The sequence below is a fragment of the Chiloscyllium plagiosum genome, chromosome 31, assembly GCF_004010195.1.
Source record: "Chiloscyllium plagiosum isolate BGI_BamShark_2017 chromosome 31, ASM401019v2, whole genome shotgun sequence".
Lineage (NCBI taxonomy): Eukaryota > Metazoa > Chordata > Chondrichthyes > Orectolobiformes > Hemiscylliidae > Chiloscyllium > Chiloscyllium plagiosum.
This window is the reverse complement of record NC_057740.1, coordinates 9324140-9342740: the sequence shown is the minus strand read 5'-3', so window position 1 is coordinate 9342740 and position 18601 is coordinate 9324140. Positions and strand designations below refer to the sequence as shown.

Genomic DNA, 18601 nt, shown 5'->3' with positions numbered 1-18601 from the left:
GCAATAAGGTCTTCGAGGTGGGCACACATGGCAGTGAAATAGCAGTGAATTAAATGCTGAAGTAAAAGCAAAACACTGTGGGTGCTGCAAATCTGAATTGTGTCACCACAGGTGCTGCCAGACCTGCAAGTTACAGTAGAAGTATATAGGAACGGAGATAATTCACATTTATTTATATTACTGATAACTATGGTTTCAATTTTTGTGCCTTAGGGATTCAGCAATGAGTTTGTCAGGCTTTCTTTAAGTCACTGAGAGATTCTTTCTCCATGTGTGGAGAGTTATCAGCACACTGAATAGTAAGAAAGGTGCAAGAGAATCTACCATTTAACAGAACAAACAGCCACATGATTCAGACTTTCCCTTCTGTGTGTTCATCAATGGAAAGAACCCAAAACACTAATGATCATCCTCCAAGAAATGAGAATGTGGCCAGAAAATAATTCTCTCAATTAGAGAGGCCAGCTCCCTCAAGCCAGATTGAAACCTTGGCATCATAGCACTCAAGCAACCTGAAAGAGGGGCATAAGAATCTCAAAATGGTTTAAATGTTAAGACCTTTTGAGAGGAATAGATTCCTATCAAACATTTTAGAAATGAAACAAAAAGATCGAGAAATACAAAATGGGTCTTTCAGCATTGGAACAAATACGTCGATGTTTCACGTTATGATCATTTTACAGTGGACTTTGCCATTTTGGCTCTCCAGTTTAATTTGGAAATCCTCTATTTTCACTGTGCAATGGGCTGGGAAGAAATCTGTTCCTATTAAAGACATTAACATCTCGACTACTTTTTTTTTTCAAAATCCCCACCATAGAGACGCACAAAAAAAACCCTGCAGTTGGAAAGTTCTACACAAGAGAGACTGCAGTGTTAAAGTACTTACTTGATTTGGTCCTTGGTGGGCTTGACCTGTAAGCCTCTCTTGGTTTGTGCCAGAGATTGTACTCTGTGGTAATCTGGAATATAAAACTCTTACAGACAGTTTAGTTTAAATTATTACCTTTGTTTACCAATGGCATCAATGTTACACTATAACATAGAGACTTAAAAGCCAAGCTTGAGCTAAGGTTCTAAAGCTATTAGCAGTGTAGCGGTGCCAGCTCTTACCCCAAAGAGCTCTCTCAGGCTACTCGCCTTATTGCTGCAAACAAGTTGCCTTTATACAGAATTTGGTATTAAAATTACAAAAATGCCACATGTTCTTCATCAGAAAAACAGCAATAAAATGGCAAAAGATTGCAGAGGAAGAGAAACTCATTAACAGGTCTGAGTACACTTGACTAATTATGCTATATGCACATCAAAGTGGACACCCTGATCAAGCCAGGCCAAATGGCCAATTGCTTTGGCTAGACAACCTTTCCTTTTAACAGTACCTCATAACAAGAGACTCGTCTAAACTATGTAGAAAAGTCATGAGGTAACCTTGCTCAGCTATCACACCCAGTATCATTGTCCTACAAGATGGCTTTTTCTTATAAAATCATCTTAGATTCCCAAAATGTAAATTAAATTCATAACATTCCCAGATCTCAAGCTCCAGGGAACAACACACAAACATTCAGTCCATGACAAGCCAGCGTATGCTCAAATCAGACCGCAAAGAGTTAACTTTTCCATCAGCTTCCATCCTGTCTCTCCTTTTCTCTCTGTCAGTGTCCCTTGAAACCATTTGTCAAAGTAATTTACAGAAGAATGTTTTCTCTCTTTCTCACACATGAACATTTTCCAACTTTCCTACTCTCTCAGTTTTAGCCTTTGTGTTTTCCCAGCCTGTAAGGGTAATGAGACATTCACATTCCAGAACAGTCAAGATAAGGGAGCTGAGCTTCATAAATTCAAATCTGCTCAGTGTGGTATACAAGAAATTGTATCAGGATTGTTCTGTTACGTACATATTCCACTCAGCTTATTAAATTACAAGTTCTTTTCTTATTGAATATGTGTTTTGTCAATATAAACCAGAAACTCGGTTATCCAACATCCCACTGTGAAATATGCACAGCTTCCAGCCCCGAGGGTGAGAAGGAAGTACTGTCATACATTCCACAAGTATACAAATGTTATCACCTTATTTACACGGATCTATTGACACTGAGAACAGATTACCTTAATTCTTCTGAAAAATGAGCCCACCCCTCCGTCTGCTGTGGTCCAGCTCTTTCCTGCATCTCCTGTAGCAGATGTGTAAGGCTACAAGCTTTCTTAGCAGGTTTCTGGGTGCAAGTTCACTGATTGCGAGAAGAAAATAATTCTGGTTGTTAGAAGAAAATCAGCTTGGGGTGCCAATCTTGGTAAGATGCCCCAGGTGGAAAGCACATAGTTAAACTTTGAGTTCACTCTCATAACTCTCACTGGTGAATTGATTAGAATCCCTGACAATAAATGCTTTATAAAATGACTTATTAGAGGAAATGCACAACAGAATATCTCCAATTTATATTGTGGAATTTAGAAGCTGAACAGGAACATTACAGGAAGCTTGTGAAGGAACAGAGGGGTGTGTATGATTGAAGAAGGAATGGAAAGATTAAAGGGTTTGCATGATTTACACGATGCATTGCAGCAACTTTCCCAAGTTCTTCAAAATCTATCTACAAAACCTTCAAACTATATCTCGGAGAAGGACAATGGAAGCAGAGAGCCAATAGTCCCACCTCAATTTCATACACTATCTAATACTGCACATATTGCATCATTTTTTCATCATCATAATGTCAAATGTGGTTGAGCAAAAATGCCATCTTCTCAAGAGTAATAAATGATGGACAATAAATGGTGTCATGGTAAATGGTTTTATTAAGCTATAGAATATGCATTTTTTTTTAAAGGGCCATGGAGAGATATTGGATGGTGATTTTACAATGAAGCTTCTAAAGGGTTAATCAGAGGGTTAGATAAGTTGGACAGTGACAGCCCATTTCCTCAGATAGCAACGGCTAGCACGAGGGGACATAGCTTTAAATTGAAGGCTGATAGATATAGGATAGAGGTCAGAGGTATTTTCTTTATGCAGAGAGTAGTAGGGGCATGGAACGCACTACCTGCAATAGTAGTAAACTTGCCAACTTTAAGGGCATTTAGATAGTGATTGGATAGGCATATGGACAAGAATGGAATATGTAGGTTAGATAGGCTTCAGATTGGTTTCACAGGTTGGCGCAACATCGAGGGCTGAAAGGCCTGTGCTGTGCTGTAATGTTCTATATTCTGTGTACTAAAGGTTGGGTGATAAATGAGTTCAATAGTAAGATAAGGGTGTAAGGAAACACATTAATGGTTGACACAGCATAGCATCACACCATCTACAGACTTCAAATCTCAAACTATTGATAAGAAGCCAATATAAATATAGAATAAATGATATTTCCCTCACAAATATAACTTTAAATAGTTGATTAGAGAAAATGTGGCCTGTTTCCACACCGTAATGTAATCTGTAATTTGATCTAATCTGATGGGGGCTTTAATTTTCCAAGTATAAAATATGGGTGGCACGGTGGCACAGTGGCACAGTGGTTAGCACTGCTGCCTCACAGCGCCTGAGACCCGGTTCAATTCCCACCTCAGGCGACTGACTGTGTGGAGTTTGCACGTCCTCCCCGTGTCTGCGTGGGTTTCCTCTGGGTGCTCCGGTTTCCTCCCACAGTCCAAAGATGTGCAGGGCCAGGTGAATTGGCCATGCTAAAATTGCCCGTAGTATTAGGTAAAGGGGTAAATGTAGGGGTATGGGTGGGTGGCGGGTCGGTGTGGACTTGTTGGGCCGAAGGGCCTGTTTCCACACCGTAATGTAATCTGTAAAAAATGTAAGTGCTAATTCTGGTTCCATTCAGTGCTCTTTGTGACTAATAAACTAACAGATCCTTTATGTACTTGGGTATTTTTCCAAACACTTTAAATTTGCTATTTGGGATGCCTTTGCTGTCAGCTTCCATATCACCTTGAGGAAGATTTAAACACACATCCAATGTGCTCAGTAAAGGTCCCGCTCACAAACATCAACTTGTTCTGGTCTCATGCCACTTAAATTCAGTGCATTCTAATTGCTAAAAACCACAAATAATTAGAATATAGGTGTTCTGAACACGTAGTAAAGCTCACTGTCTGGAAATTGCATATTTTATGTCGTTGTGAAGAGAAGATCATTAAGTTTAAAGAGCAGATCACACAGGCACTCCTCTCAGTTGGCAGCAGGATCAGGGAAATTCTGGAATTTGAAATGTTGGAAATTTCTTGGCTTTGATGGGATTTTGCATTTGCATCAGGGGAACCCCTGCCTCTCTGAACCATTGTTATTTAAAATCAAAGCGAAGCAAATCAGAAGGCATTTACGGAGTAACAGAGGTGATGTTTCAGGTCAGTAACTTTCCATCAGAATTGGACAGGATTAGAACAGTGACAGTTTTTTAAGCTGGCACGGAGCAGGGAACATGTGGAGAGAGGAGGAGGGGAAATCGTTTACAGAGTAATGATTCACTAACAAAAAGGATGAAGACGCAAGATGAAAGGAGTTGGTAATTCTTTTCCTCTGTGTTATACAGCTAACTATCAGCAGTTGATTGTTGGAGGACGGCAGGGAAGTGAAAGTTGTTTCTGCCTTGATGTTTCTTCCGTGTACTCTGCAAACTATTGGTTTGTTCAAGAGCTTGCAGCTGCTAACTAATTGTCTTAAAGTTGTAAAGTCCTTAAAGTTTTAAACTCAATTGTCTTTGGAATTTGTTTTCAAGGTCCAAAGGGCATTTTTAGATTAGATCCCCTATAGTATGGAAACAGGCCATTTGGCCCAACAAGTCCACATTGACCCTCCAAACAGTAACCCAACCAGACACATTCCCCTACCCTATATTTACCCCTGACTAATCCACCCAACACTGGTGGATTAGTCAGGCGGCACGGTGGCACAGTGGTTAGCACTGCTGCCTCACAGCGCCTGAGACCCGGGTTCAATTCCCGCCTCAGGCGACTGTGTGGAGTTTGCACGTTCTCCCCGTGTCTGCGTGAGTTTCCTCCGGGTGCTCCGGTTTCCACCCACAGTCCAAAAGATGTGCAGGGTCAGGTGAATTGGCCATGCTAAATTGCCCGTAGTGTTAGGTAAGGGGTAAATGTAGGGGTATGGGTGGGTTTCGCTTCGGCGGGTCGGTGTGGACTTGTTGGGCCGAAGGGCCTGTTTCTACACTGTAATGTAATCTAATCTAATCACTATGGGCAATTTGGCATGACCAATTCACCTGACTTGGCACATCTTTGGATTCTGGGAGGAAACCAGTACACCCGGAGGAAACCCACACAGATATGGGGAGAATGTGCAAACTCCACACAGACAGTCACCCATAGCAGGAATCAAACCTGGGTCCTTGGCTTTATGAGGGACCAGTGCTAACTACTGAGCCACCGTGCCACCCACGGTTTTTCTACTGTTGTAACCCTTTGCTAGCTAAACAATGCTGCCCAACACTGATCACCGTGTTGTACATGCTTTAGAAGCTTTAGAAATAATTGTTGAGATAGCGTGTCCATCCTCCCTTTTGAACTATATGAAAGGACTATTTAGAGAGAAGCAGTAAAGAATTTACACTAGTAAGGAGTAAAGAGAAGAGGCACTTAGCTTAGCATGATGTAGATTAATGTATGACTGAAATAAATACAAGTTACATTGAGTGTTGGACATAATAAGGAAGACAATAATAACATATCTGCGTCTAACAGAATCTAGAACTGGCTAGATTCCTCTTTAGGGCAGAAATGAGTACTGCAGATGCTGGAGGTTAGAGTCTAGATTAGAGTGGTGCTGGAAAAGCACAGCAGGTCAGGCAGCATCCGAAGAACAGGAAAATCCTTGGACGCTGCCTGACCTGCTGTGCTTTTCTAGCACCACTCTAACCTTGACTGGATTCCTCTTTTCTCCATCTGAGACTGCATGACATTGTCAGATTGGCTGGAGCTTAGCGCTGTCTGACCCTCCAACATTAACCCTTTCAGAACCATTACCTTATCCAATAGGACAGGAACAAGTATCAAAACGAAAGATGAGTCAAGAGGAGGTTTAAATGACAATGGCTCATGTTCTACAATGAAACAAAAATGTTGGAAGCAGCAATTGTCGTCTGAAATGACCAATGCGTGTAGGACGATGTGAAGTACCTAATGAAAAGCTGAGCTGTTTTTCCTTGAGGTTATTCTGAGATCATTGGTCAGGGATTTGAAATGGCAGGTGACTGGAAGGACCGTGCTATTTTTGTGGAATGAACGGAGATGGCTGCGAAGGGGCTACCTGGCCTGCATTTAGTCTTCCTAATGCAGAGAGTCAAGTGCGGTATACCAGACATGGAGGCCTTTCTGAGCAGTGGTAGTGTCCCTACCTTTGGGCAAGAAGCTCCAGATAAGACCAGGCTTTGTTAGACATGGAAGGAGTACCCATGATGCTGTTCAATGGATTGAAAATCCTCCTAGGAATGCTTGGATCACTCCTTTTCCATTCCCCAAAAGGAGAACAAAATATGTGATTTTTAAAAATTCATTAGTAAGGTGTGGATATCGCTGGCTGGGCCAGTATTTATTGCCTATCCCTTGTTGTCCTTGAGAAGGCAGTGGTGAGCTGCCTTCTTGACCACTGCTGTCCACCTGCTGTAGGTTGACCCACAATGCCATTAGGGAGGGAATTCCAGGATATCAAGCCAGCGACAGTGAAGGAACAGTGATATATTTTCCAAGTCAGGAATGTGAATGGATTGGAGCAAACTTGAAGGTGGTGGTTTACCTCATGTATCTACTGCCCTTGTCCTTCTCGATGGAAGTTGTCATGGGTTTTGAACTAAGAGGAAAAAGTGTTTTAAATTGTTCTCAGCTCACATGCAGAATAATTAATATGACAGTGATAAGTGTTCAGATGTAACATCACCGGTAGATTTAAACATGCATTTATGTAGCCCCTTTCATAAGTTCATTATGTCCCAAAGCACTTGATACACAATCATGGTTATAAATGGGATATATGGAAAGTAATTTCCACACTGAGTAAGAAACTCAGTTGTTTAGATCACCTCTAATGACATCACAGACTCTATGTGTGCCAGGGTTATTAAGTTGGTGTTAATCTCATGCCACATTTCTAAACCAGCTGATATGACACCACATTGCAAAAGTCATCAATACATGTTCAGTCAATAAAAAAGATACATAAAGCTGCTCTATGTACCCTGCAGTAACATAAAAGGGGCAACTTTCCTGATTACAGCTATGTTATACACTTGGAACTATGCCTCCCACATGATAGAGTGCCTGACAGGATTCAGACAGGTCTTGGCTGCTGTTTGGCAGGTTCCTACAATTTCTAGGAAATGCTGTCACATTCACATGAATATGATCAAGGATAGGAGTCCTGTGAACACAATGGGTGCAAACAGCGGCATTGCCAGTGCCCCTGGAATAACCCCAAAAGATGGAGGGGCAGCATAGTGTCTCAGTGGTTAGCACTGCTGTCTCACAGTGTTAGGGATCCGGGTTCAATTCTGCCTCGGGCGACTGTCTGTGTGGAGTTTGCACATTCTCCCCGTGTCTGTGTGGGTTTCCTCTGGATGCTCTGGTTTCCTCCCACAAACCAAAGATGTGCAGTTTAGGTTAATTGGCCTTGCTAAATTGTCCCATAGTGTTCAGGGATGTGTAGGTTAGGTGCATTAGTCAGGGGTAAATTTAGGGGAATGGGTCTGGGTGGGTTATTCTTCGGTGAGTTGATGTAGACTTGTTGGGCCGAAGGGCTTGTTTCCACACTGCAGAGATTCTATGACAAGCTGCAAAGAGGACAGGATCAGTTTCATATCCTTTGACAAGTTGTAGTGGGACTTTTCCTAGCTCCTTGACAGTGACTGGATGTTGACTGGTAGGCCATTGGTGCACCCCCTTTCAATGGTGATCTATATTCAACAGTACCCCACCTAATCCTCATCTGAGTAATTTTCAGAATTATTTGTCTACCTCCTCCATGGTTTATGTCAGGTCTGGTTGCGGCCTACTCTTACCAACGGAATCAGAATGTGCTGGTCCAACTCCACACCAGCCTCCAGGTGTAATGCCTGAGCTGGAGGCTGTGAGCATCATGTCAAGTGATAGGGCCTGATCATTAGCACAATGTACAGCTTCTTTCTCCTGGGGCTGCTTTGACTTGGCAGGTAGCCATGCCTGACTTTCTGAAGGCAGGAACTCTTCAGTAACATGGTTTGAGCAAAACGGTTGAAGTTTAAATCAAAAGGCTCCTGGTGACACAATCGGCAGCTTGCTTGCCATGCCATTCGCAGGGTATACAGTCACTGAGAAAGGGTGGAAGTCAGGAACATCGTGTCCTTCTTAATGTTCTCAGATGCCCATCATCACTGGTTCACGAGTAAGTGTGCTAGATCCTCTGTCGGACTGAGAAGCTGCAGGAATTTTTAAGCTATGCCACTCCTGTCGTATCCCCCTTCCTAAAAAGTGCCACCTCATTCTGTAAGAGACATTGTGCAGTGCTTTCATTTTGATGATGGTCCTACCTTAGCTGAACAGCAGGAGGCTCAGAGGCAGCAAGGGGAGAGCTGGCAGTGTTGGTAGGTGCATGAGGGTTAGATGGCATACCTGGATAGTGGGCGTGAATCCTCATTGCCAGGATGTGCCTGCAGGGTGGGTGATGGGCATTATGGATAGCCATGAGGTATCATTCAGTAATGGCAAATCTGGCACGAGATTGTGGAACATTTTATGGCCCATCTTGGGTTTAAACGGCTGGAGTTGACCTGCTCTCATTGCCTACTAAGGATGGGTCCTCAACACTGCCTTGTCCCACTTCCACTGAATTATGGGATGTCCGCTCAAGCGCAACTACAACTTTATCACCTCAATACCATATCAATGAGTGTGGATCTGCCTGTCTGACCTGGTACTTAACCTGGAAACTATTTTATTTCAGCAATCTCTCATTTTGAGCCTCCCTTTAACATCAGGCTTGCCTTTAAGAATAGCAAGCTGCATGTGTCACATGGGGTTAGATTTATTTCGCAGCGACATGGCTCCTTCCAATGTTTGGGGGTGGCAACAGCGGCAAGGTCTTTCCTGGTGATCAGAGGTGGCGACGCCATTGTCAGTGGCAACAAGAACACGGCTCCTCCCAGTGATTGATGCAAGACTCATAGGCTAACCTCGACTCCAGGCCATGACTAGGCCCTAGGTGCCTATATCGATGTCTGAGCATTCCACACACCTTAATGGAGAGAAGACTTTAGACCTTAAGATGAGGCCATTTTTAAAAAATGGTTTGGCTCTTTTTTTTGAAAAAAAATGTTTCTGTTGCTTTTTTAAAATTCTGGTTTTATAACCAAGGTGGCACCAAAGAACTGCAAATTTGTAGACTTTACTCTGTGCTCCTGCATTCCTAAACTGGAGTATGAGTGATAATAAAATTTAATTCTATGGGCGGCACGGTGGCACAGTGGTTAGCACTGCTGCCACACAGCACCAGAGCCCCGTGTTCAATTCCCGCCTCAGGCAACTGCCTGTGTGGAGTTTGCACATTCTCTCCGTGTCTGAGTGAGTTTCCTCCGGGTGCTCCGGTTTCCTCCCACAGTCCAAAGATGTGCAGGTTAGGTGAATTGGCCATGCTAAATTGCCCGTAGTGTTAGGTGGAGGGATAAATGTAGGGGAATGGGTCTCGGTGGGTTGTGCTTCGGTGGGTCGGTGTGGACCTGTTGGGCTGAAGGGCCTATTTCCACACTGTAAGTAAGTAATCTAATCTTAATGACACAACATGGTTGCCACCCATTGGCCTATCGGGGAAAGAAACCTACAATCCTACGGTTGCCTGGCAGTTATTTAATGTCACGAGCTGTGTTAATTACTTCAAGAGAAGATTTCCTCCTTTCCCATAGGAGGAAGTCTGACTATAGTCTGCTGTTGGCCAGTTGGCTCAGTAGCAGCACTCTTGCCAAGCTGAAGAGTTCAGTCAAGTCTTGGGTCGATGTGTTGCCTATGTATCCTGGCGAAAGGGAGGAGGGATGTGTGAGACTAGGTTCCAGACCAGTGCGGGTGAGGTATGGGAACGCTTAAGCAAAAAAAAGCTTTAGGGGAAGTACCTGTCACAGGTTTCATGGAGACCACAAAGGAAGTCATTCCCTAGTGAAATAGTGACTTCTCCACCTCCTGATGCTGTCTGGCTTGCTGTGCTCTTCTCTTCCAGTTTCCTACTTTGCATTCCAGCATCTGCAGTTTTTTTCTGTCTCATTCTTCAATTACCCAATGGCTAAACCTGCTGGCATGCCTGCACAGTGTTGTCACCCCACTCAATGTGGGTAGAGTTTGGGATGAGAACCTCATGTGACCATTAAAGAGCCACTTGGGAGCCTACAGAGGCCTAAGCTGGGACAGAGGCCTGACACCTCCCCCAAATCACACCCCTCCAAATCTCCACCATGTTTGGATTGGTGGCAGGAAGTTTAGGCCGGATTTACCCATCACCCCCACCTTGCCTTTACGCCATCCAGTAGGGAGGAATAAAATGCAGCCTGTGATCTGGAAAAACAGCCCTCAAGTCTCCTGTTGTGTACTGAGTTTGTCTTTAAGATTCAGCAGAAGACAGTATTGGGGAGCACCAGCGAGTGCCATAATGTATCAGATAAGTTAGTGTAGTGATTGGAATGAGGTTGGCCAGTTGGATCTCATTGAGTATGAGTTCCCTGATTGGAGCTCTTAACCTGGGCCAATCAGGGAGTTCTGGCTGACAGATGCAAACAGGAGTGTCAGAGACTCTCCCCATTCTTGGGATTGGCTCTGAGTTAGCTGGTCAAGTCCAGGTGTAAATAAAGGGTGACTTGGTGATGGGATACTGGCAACCATGGAGTTATTCCTTATGGATACATTAACTTTGAGTGTCATCTCTTTGGTCATGAATGGCCCTGCAACCAGGACAATCCAAGTTTCCACCCAGGAAGCTTCCTATAAATGTCATAGAGGTATGTGAAAGCAAGCAAAAACACAAATTGCTGGAGTAACTCAGCAACTCTGGCAGCATCCACAGACAGAGAAACAGAGTCAACATTTCAGATCCAGTGACTCTTCTTCAGGATAGATACTGCCAGACCTGTTTGGTTTCTCCAGCAATTTCTGCTTTTGTTTCAGATTCCAGCATCCAAAGTTTTTTGTTTTGTGGTTTTTTTTTAGATTACTTACTTACAGTGTGGAAACAGGCCCTTCGGCCCAACAAGTCCACACTGACCCGCTGAAGCGCAACCCACCCAGACCCATTCCCCTTCACCTAACACTACGGGCAATTTAGCATGGCCAATTCACCTAACCTGCACATTTTTGGACCGTGGGAGGAAACCGGAGCACCCGGAGGAAACGCATGCAGACACAGGGAGAATGTGCAACCTCCACACAGTCCGTCGCCTGAGGCGGGAATTGAACACGGGTCTCTAGCGCTGTGAGGCAGCAGTGCTAACCACTGTGCCACCGTTGTTAGTTTGCTCACTGAGCTGTAAGGTTTGTTTTCAGATATTTGTCACCATACTAGGTTACATCATCAGTGAGCCTCAGGTGAATTACTGGTATTATGTCCTGCTTTCTATTTATGTGCCTTGGTTTTTTTCTTTGTGCTGTTTTCATGTGAAAGTACTCTGTCTTTAAGCATTTATGTGAGAGAGAAATATTGACTACGATAAAAGGCAGATCTCCCCTGCTCTTCATTAAAATAGTGTTAGTATTTAAAGTTGTTTTTCACAGGACTCAATGACGAAGCCAGTGTTTGATGTTAAGCTCAATAGTCCTGTGAAGTGATTGATGCTTTAGCCATTGGAAAGCATAATTAAGTGTTTATAACAGTATCTATAAATGTGTCATCCAAACTGGGTAAGGGTGCCAGATTTCCATCTTTTAAGAACATTAGTGAACCAACTTTTGTTCTACAAGCTGTGATAGTTTCATGGGTATCATTCCTGAGACCGGCTGATTTATTCATTGAATTTAAAATGCTATCAGTTGTCGAGGTGGGGCTTTGAAGTAACGTTCCTTGGATTACTAGCCCAGTGACATTATCACTACACCACGGTTTCCCTCAGCACGGGATCATATCATCTTTTGCAAACAGAGAGGGCAGACTGTGTCTCATAACTTGGATGGCAGTGACTGCACAGCAGGTCAGACAGCACCAGAGGAGCAGGAAAGTCAACGTTTTGGACCACAGCCCTGCATCAGGAAGAGCCGAAATGTTGACTTTGCTGCTTCTCTGAAGCTGTATGACCTGTTGTGCTTTTCCAGCTCCACAACTATTAATTCCAGCTTCCAGTATCTGCAGTCCTTCCTGTCTCCATGGCAATGATTGTCCCTCTGGCAATGCAGCACTTGCTCGGTGCTGGACTAGAGTGGCTCAGGTTTCTGGTTGTGGAGATGGTGGACAGGAAGGCAGGTAAGAGGAGATAAGGAGTTGCATAGTGTGAATGCTGTCACCGTAAAAGGTTATTTTGCCCTGGGTTTTTTGAAGAGAGGTTGTAAAGGCAGAGGTGCTGAACTGGCTACTGAGAACAGCTTGAGTAAATAACGTGGGAGGCCTTTAGGATTTTTTATGCAGTTAGAATAACATGAGCAGCCTGAACGGGTGTGGCCAACTTTCACAGATCAGGATTTCTAGTTTTTTTTAGCTTTAGCAGTCAGAGACTGTTTGGGCTCCCAGAAGAGTTGGAAGCTTCTGTGAATGACTCCTAGCTGCTACTTTCTCTGAATTTTCTCTTGATGTTGCTTCCTCCAGGATTGGAGAACTACATATGAGAATCTGAACTCACCTTTTTGCCAAGGGGTGTGTTGATAGGATGTTACTATCTTGGAGCAGTTAATTAATAATGGGTACTATATCAATTGATCAGTTAAGTTTTCCAATAGTTAAGTAACTCTAAATTCCTCTTTGTTTTATTTATGTTGAGGGGGCCTGGTCTATAACACATAGTATGAGATGCTGATTAGCCTGATCGAAGGAGAGATAACATGATGAATCTTTATTTAAAGATGATGTGACTGCACAAAGCAGAAAGAGTTTGTATTTCAGCTTACAAGTGAAGCAAAGTTCAGAGCATCAATGACTATTCTTGTGCTGATAGGATGAAGATAAAAAGCATTGTGATGAAGAGGGAGAAGCTGGAAGCTACATGTAAGCGAAAATCATCTATCAAGCTAACTAATCTCATTAGTTCTATATTAATGATGTGGAATAAGAACAGCTTCACTTCATTATAAAACTGCATGTAAATGTTCATGTACTTTTTAAAAAAATATTGATTAGATTGTTGCCTTCTGTCAGAACAAAGTTGCCTCCTGATATGTCAAGTCAAATTACTTGGATAATCCCATTGCATGATTTATGAAGATGCATCTGATTGTCATTGCATTAAGAAACTGCACAAAATTGCTCAATAAAATGTGACAAAATTGCTATAACCAAGCCTCTAGAAAGAAAAAAAACAACGATCTGGCGCCTCTATGTAAATAGGGCCAATGCATCACCATGCCAACAGTCATGGTTCGGTGCTCGATAATGACTCATTTGAAATTGCATGTAATTTAGTTACATTTTAACATCTCATAATTAACATTCATGAAGGTCTCCCAGGTTAAATAAATTATGTAGAGGGCAAAATAGAAAGGAAAAAAATCCAAAAGCAGAAAGAACTATATTGGCAAAGAGGAGGATCTTTATTAAAAACAAAGTCTACATTTTTTAAATACATAATTTACACATGGAACTTTTATGTGCCTGCTCATATTTAGATTTTGAAGAGTACAAAACTGCTGGTGGAAATTATTGAGTTGGATTTCTTCGGAATTCCATTCAATTGCCTGCTGTAAGACTGCCAGAAACTTTATAGGTTCCCCCTGGAGAAAGAGCATGCTCAGTGTTTACAACAGTTCAATGCATGGAGTTATTGACAAGTCATGGTGGAGGACTGTGTGTACTCTTCCTCAACCCTCAAAATCCAAAGAAATCCAACTAAAATCCAGCAGATGCTGGAAATCTGAAATAAAAACAGAAAGCATTGGAGAAACTCAGCAGGTTTGGCAGCGCCTATGAGACAGACACTTTTGTTAATTTCTTGAGTTCTGAAGAAGTGACATATTGGACTTCATGGAGTTGCTGCAGTGTGGAAAGAGATCATTCTGCCCATCAAGTCTGCACTGATCCTCTGAAGAGCATCCCATCCACACCCAACATCTCCATCTTCACCACCTCGCATTTACCACAGAGAATCCACCTAACTCACACAGCTTTAGACTGTGAGAGGAAACCGGAGCACCCAGAGAAAACCCACAATGACTCAGGGAGAATGTTCAAACCCCACACAGACAGTGACCGAAGGCTGGAATCAGTCCCTGGCATTGTGAAGCAGTAGTGCTAACCACTGAGTCCCATTTCACAGGGGAAAACTTGAAACACAATAGCACCTTCCAAATAAGTAACTTCTATCACCAAGAAGGATATGAACAACAGATAGATGAGAATACCACCACATACAAGTTCCCCTCCAAGCTACATGCCATTCTGACTTGGAAACATATTACCATCCCTTCTATGTGGTTGGGTCTATGTCTTTAAACTCTCTCACCAAAAGCACAGAGTGTGTAGATACACCAGATGGACTGCCACACTGTAAGAATGTCACTCACCACCACCAAGTGGCAACTAAGAATGAGCAATATACAATTGGCTTTGCCAGCAACTCTCACATCCCATAGACAAACAAAACCAAAACAGATGATGAGCAACTTTCCCACAAGTTGCTAAACTTCACTCGAAGTACAGCCCCTAACATCTAACCTGATGCTGCTGTTACATAATGTGTAAACATAACCTACTTGGTTGTCTAGTTGTCACGCATCCACACAAATCTGGTCTCATCAATGTTTACTTAAGAGTGACAATTACAGCATTCTGGAAAATACTGTTTACCCATGTTTGAGGTGGTTAACACTGAAACTAGGCCTCAACCCCAGTTGTCATGGGACAAGAGTCAATGGGTGGACATATCCAGGAATCACGTACCATTAGAAATGATTAAATCCTGGGAGTTAAACTGCACAGAGTCGAATTCACGCCATCTGCTCTCAATCAGATAGATCACATTTAAAGGTGGCAGCTTAGAAATATTTAAAATTGAAACCAGCACAAAAATTATTTTTTTTAAAAAGGCAGTGCGTTGACTTTCATTAGCAGACGGATTGAGTTTTAGAGCCACGAGATTATGCTGGGGATCTATAAAGCCCTGGGTAGATAGCACTTGGAATATTGTGCTCAGGTCTGGGGTCGTTTCATTATAGGAAGGACGTAGAAGGATGTGGAGGTTTAGGGAGTGTGCAGGGGAGATTTACCAGGATGCCAACTGGACTGGAGGGTATGTCTTATGAAGAAATACCGAGGGAGCTAAGGCTGTTGTCATTGGAGCGAAGAAGGATGAGAGGTGATTTGATTGAGGTGTACAAGTTGATAAAAGGCATAGACAGAGTGGATTGCCAGAGACTTTTTCCCAAGGCGGAAATGGCTATCATAAGGGGACATAATTTTAAGGTGACTGGAAGAAGATTTAGGGGAGATGTCAAGGTAGGTTCTTTACTCAGAGAGTAGTGGGTACGTGGAATGCACTGTCAGCAGTGGTAGTAGAATCAGATACATTAGGAACATTGAAGTGACTCTTGGATAGGCACATGGATGATAGTAAAATGAAAGGTATGTAGGTTAGTTTGATCTTAGAGTAAGATAAAAGATTGGCACAACATCGAGGGCCAAAGGAACTGTACTGTGCTCTACTGTTCTATGCTCTATGTTCTATTACAGTGAAGGAATGGTGATTATAACTCCAAGTCAGGATGATGAGTGGCTTGGAAGGGAAATTATAAATTGTGGTGATCTCACATATCTGCTGCCCTTGTCCTTCTAGATGGTAGTGAGTATTGATTTAGAAGATGCTGTCCAAGGATTCTTGGTGATTTACTGCAATACATCTTGTAGATAGAACACATTGCTGCTACTGAGCATTGGTATTGGAAGGAGTAGGTGTTTGTGGATCTGATGCCAATCAAGCTGGCTGCTTTGTCCTGGATGGTGTCAAGCTTGTTGTTTTATTCATTCATGGGATGAGGGCATCGCTGGTTAGGATATATTTATTGCCCATCCCTAATTGCCTGGAGTGCAGTTAAAAGTCAACCACATTGCTGTGGATCTGGAGTCACATGTAGGCCAGACCAGGTAAGGGTGGCAGCTTCCTTCTCTAAAGGACATTAATGGACCAAATGGGTTTTCCCCCTGACAATCTAGACTGAATTTGTAATCATCATTAGATACATCCTGGTATTTGTTATTGAATACAAATCTTACTATCTGCCATAGCGGGATTCGAACCTGGGTTCTAGGTCTCTGAATTAACAGTCTAGTGATAGTATCACCGGTCTATGACCTTCCTGTTCTTGAGTGTTGATGGAACTGAACTCATCCAGGTAAGTGAGAAGTAATCCATCATACTCCTGACTTGCGTCTTGTGGATGGTGGACAGGCTTTGGGGAGTCCAGGTATGAGTTACTCCCTGTCTCTGACTTCCTAGCCTCTGACTTCCCCTCTTAGCCAGCATTTTTATGGCCAGTCCAGTTCAGTTTCTAGTCAATGGTAACACCCGGGATGTTAGTGATAGGAGATTTAACAATGGTCATGTAACTGAATGACAAGGGTTGATGTTTAATTCTCTCTTGTTGACACTAATATTGCCTGGCAATGGTGTGGGATGAATAATAATTGTCACTTGGGTCAGCCAAAACTTGGCTATTGTCCAAATCTTGGTACATTTGGACAAAGACTACTTCAGTAACTGACTCAACTGCTCAATGCTAAACATATAGGAAAGAACAGTGAGATGATGTGAGAGATGCAGCTTGCTGTTGGGAGATAGGTTTAGTGCATGCTCCTCTGTAGCTTGAATAAGTTCAGAAATCACAATTCAGAGAGGATGAATTTTGTCCTATTTTCCCCTAATGTTCTCTGCTGTTTTGTCTCTCACTGCAAGATTAGGTGATACTTGAAAACATAACCAGGAGATAATGAGAACTCAGATGCTGGAGATTCAAAGTGAATAAAGAGAGGAGCTGGAAAAAAGCACAGCAGGTCAGGCAACACCAGAGGAGAAGGGGAGTCAACGTTTCAGATTGGAACCTTTCATCAGGACAAGCCTTGAACACATAGCCATACTGGCGGAGAGTGCAATACCCAACCATAGATTTATCACCTCCTGTCTCAATCCAATCCTTCTCTTATTTGCACAGGTGCTCTGAAGAATCAAACAACCCATGACTCTCATCAGTATTTTATTTGCTCATGATGGGTAGGGTGGAGCGTTATTGACAGCCCACATTGTTATCCTTCCCATGTACTGAGGTGATGATGAACTGATCACATCGATGGTGCAGCTATTGTCTTTCTAAGTATGTAGCTTCAGAAGGCCTCAAAGGTGTCCTGATGTGAAATGAGAACTATGTATGGAGATATCAGATAGAGTGGCTGTTCACCTGCTTGAAGAATGGACTGTCAGCATTCACACTGTTGTCCTTCTTTTTCCCAATGGCAAACTGAGACTTACCTGATTCATTACATGAATGTATTTAAGTGTGTGATCTATGTGTAGCGTAAAGGGTTAATATAAATGATGATGGAAACATTGCTAAAGATAATAGTCTGCACAGATGGCTGAGGCAGAAGCATCAATCAGTACCTGGGCAGACACAGTTCTAACCCAGAATTCAGAAATATATAGAGTGTGAATAAAGAGTTAGAATTACTTTACCATGCCTCTGATCCACTTACTGGTGAAGCAAAGGAGTAAAGGCCCTTCATGTGATGTACACTAAGAGAACAGGGACAAGCTAAGCCAGAGACTTGTGTTAAACTAAACCATTTGGGATTACACAGTTATTGTAACCATTCACAAAGTCATAGAGCCATAAAGCACAAAAACAACCCTTCGGTCCAACCAGTCCATGTCGACCATTCTCCCAAACTAAACCAGTCCCACTTGCCTGCACTTGGCCCATTTTCCTCCAAACATTTCTTATTCCTGTACTTATCCAAATGTCTTTTAAACATTGTAACTGTACCCACAACCACCATTTCCTCTGGCAGTTCATTCCACCCATGAACCATTCTCTGTGTAAAAAGGATTTTTATTAAACCTTTCTCCTCTCACTTAAGAAAACATGCCCCCTAGTCTTACAAACCTCCACCATAGGAAAAAGTCACCTGATTTTATAAATCGCTATAACAACATTCCTCAAACTCCCACACTCCAGCGAAAAGATCTCTGCCTATCCAGCCTCTCCTTATAACTCAAACCCTCAATATCCAGCAACATCCTGGGAAACGTCAGAATGAAAAGAGATGACAAATGGCTCCAATGTTTTAGGTCAAATTAGATCCCAATAAAAACTTACAAGATCCAGTCTGGACGCGTTTAGTCCTTAAAATAACCTTTGCCAGTGTAATGAATTGACGTTTCGGGCATTAGCCCTTCTTCAGGAATTAGCCCTTCCTGAAGAAGGGCTAATGCCCGAAACGTCG

General features: G+C 42.7%; 1 long non-coding RNA gene across 2 annotated transcripts; it reads left to right on the top strand.

Moving 5' to 3' along the window:
• The first annotated feature begins 4156 nt into the window (after nucleotides 1-4156).
• Nucleotides 4157-17793, top strand: LOC122565082. 2 transcript variants are annotated; one of them, XR_006316073.1, is made up of 3 exons: nucleotides 4157-4362; nucleotides 13113-13162; nucleotides 17063-17793. It is a non-coding gene; the product is annotated as an uncharacterized LOC122565082 (long non-coding RNA). The 2 variants fall into 2 exon arrangements; XR_006316072.1 differs by lacking the exon at nucleotides 4157-4362 and adding an exon at nucleotides 4451-4520.
• Nucleotides 17794-18601: the final 808 nt, after the last annotated feature.